At 42.5% G+C, this 2,500-nt stretch overlaps 1 protein-coding gene across 1 annotated transcript in view; it reads left to right on the top strand.

The window, feature by feature from the left end:
- The window catches only part of adgrg6 (adhesion G protein-coupled receptor G6), a gene marked incomplete at its 5' end in the record, with an annotated part of 74,509 nt that overhangs the window by 2,270 nt on the left and 69,739 nt on the right, over positions 1-2,500 (top strand). The window lies entirely within an intron of this gene.

The raw sequence follows: 2,500 nt of genomic DNA, 5'->3' as shown, positions 1-2,500 counted from the left end.
CCATGCCATCACTGGGTGAGTAACTGATAGAAAAATAAGTCATTTTGGGAGGTGAAGTATTTCTGTAAGTGGCCTCCAAAGTCCCTCTAAATCCCCTGAAAACTCCCTCTGAAAATGGACCTTGAGTGTCTTGTTAAAGGGGAAGCTCTCTGAGCTCAGCTACAGCAACGCTGCTCTCTTCCCCCAGCGGCCCCGTCATAGCGTTGGCCTGTATGAACCGTGTCCTCAGCTCTCCTCCGCTGTCAAAACCTTCAGTGCAAAATAATGATAGATTGTTGTGAGATGGGGAAGTGCTCAAGGAGGAGAGAGGGAAGCAGATGAGTGGGGAGGAGATAAGCGAGAGATTGACACACAAACAAAGTCCTGGGGACTTGCGGTCCTATCCGATGTATATTCAATTCATCAACGTAGAATAAACAATAACACCAAAATCAGTGGTGGAAAAAGTACTCACATTCTCTGGACTGCAGAGATCAGGTCAGATGAGGTCTCAGGCTGAGAAGGAGAGAGACATCGAGGGGAGGAGAGGAGAACACGGCAACGGAGGAGACGGACGGACAGAAAGGAGTACAAAAGGACCCCAATGGAAACGAGCCAAAAAGGCTTTTTTGGGGTTTAAAATCCTCTTAGCAGACCTTGTGTTGAACTGCTTTTTTAAAAATAAAGTATTCAATCAAAAAAACGAGGACAGGAGATGACAGGGAAGCGGCGGATTGAAAAGATCTGAAGCATCGGAATGAGAGGTCATGTTAATAAAACCCCTGTAGCGTTTGCTCAGTGAACCCTTCTCTGGAAGCTCAGTGGGTTTTGAGATGGGAAGCGCGGACCCTGAACAAGGTTTAGACACTTTTTCTGGAGTCTTTTGACTCCACACTAGTAAAATCCCCAGTGTTCATTTAACATTGAGGGACCTGTAGAAGGATCCATTTGAGGTCCATTTCCGAGTATTAGTAAAGCAGTAGTAAAAGTCAGAAATTCAAAACTTACTTGAGTAAAAGTACAGTATTGGTATCAAAATGTACTTAAAGTACCAAAAGTAGAAAGTTTACTCATTATGCAGAATGTCCCATTTCACACGTTTTCAAATGTATAAAAATCTTTTGAAAATAGCAGATCTGCTATTTTCAAATAGCTAAAATACATATGGACCTTAAGTGGTTAATCTAAATCTAAAAAGTAACTAGTAACTAAAGTTTTCAAATAATTGTAGGGGAGTAAATGTACATGGGAGTAAATGTACAAAATTGGAAATACTCCACTAACAGTACAGTACTTGAGTAAATGTACTTAGTTACTTTCCACCACTGAAAAGTACTCAACATCCTCTCTCCCCCATGTTACAGTATGAATGATTCACTCAAATGGTCTTGCTGGAGACAATGGTGTCACAGTCCCCCGATTCACCCCCCCTTCTCCATGTGTCCTCGATCCCCTCAAATGAGCTTCGTTGAAGGGCCTAAGGCGGTGGTTCTCAAACATTTTCATGAAATAGGGTGTGACGTCACCGTAGCACAGAGGTTTACAACCCTTTTCATATCAGGGTCCATTATTTATTGGGCATTTGAGCCTCGGAACCACCGTTTGATGACATTTAGACTCTCAGACCCAAGACTTAGAATATTTTGTTGTCGTTGGATAAGATTTTGTCCACAATTCCATGCTGTATTGATGATGTTGGCACCATAGGAGAGCTAACAGGCAAACGTTGATCAAAATAACAATTATTTGATTAAGTAATGCAGATGTTTAGCAATAATTTCACTCTTAAGAGCGTAAAATGAAACCAAATGGACCCGTAAGGGTCCATTTGGTTTCATTTTACGCTCTCAAGAGTGAAAGATCGACCTAATAAGGCTCCATTTGGTTACCAACTCTCCATCATTTAGCTGGGGACCACCTGGTGGTCCCCGGACCACTGGTTGAGAACCACTGCCGTATAGCTAAAAGAATATTATAGGTCTCTCGATCCCGTTGTTTTGTTTTCTCCCCTCGTTATCTCTCACCTGTGTGGTTTTTTTGAGAAAGACAGCAAAAACAACATGAATGAAATGAAGTAGGATTTGTTTTGTGTGCTGTGTTTGTTTTGAACTCCCCGGTGTTTTTTTGACCTTCCTCTTGTTTCTTTTCCTGTTTTCTTATACGTTTCTTTTTTGAGGCATTTTAGCAGTTTTAGCAGTTCTCCTTCTATTTTCGTATAAGCGCACACAATGCAACACCCCTCAGTCCCCGGAAAAAGGGACAGCTAGGTCCCACAGGTTGTCACCCCCAGACTTCCCAGCTCATGGCCTTTGTGCTACTAGTTCATTTGATGGGGGGACGTTATGTGTGTATCAGAAATGCAGTGGCACGTTGCCAGGTTCTTTGGAACAGTACGTAGCTGGGGGAGGGGTCACTTCTCCTAAATGTCAGTTCTCACAGTAGCCCTACGGTATGGCAGCTGCAGAGGGACATTTTATTTTAAAGGTCAGTTGTTATTAAGAGATTTGGCGTATTGAAAAAA

The sequence above is a fragment of the Gymnoscopelus braueri genome (assembly GCF_963280865.1).
Source record: "Gymnoscopelus braueri genome assembly, chromosome: 16".
Taxonomy (NCBI): domain Eukaryota; kingdom Metazoa; phylum Chordata; class Actinopteri; order Myctophiformes; family Myctophidae; genus Gymnoscopelus; species Gymnoscopelus braueri.
Note: the sequence above shows the minus strand (reverse complement) of the source record. Positions and strands in the feature narration are given on the sequence as shown.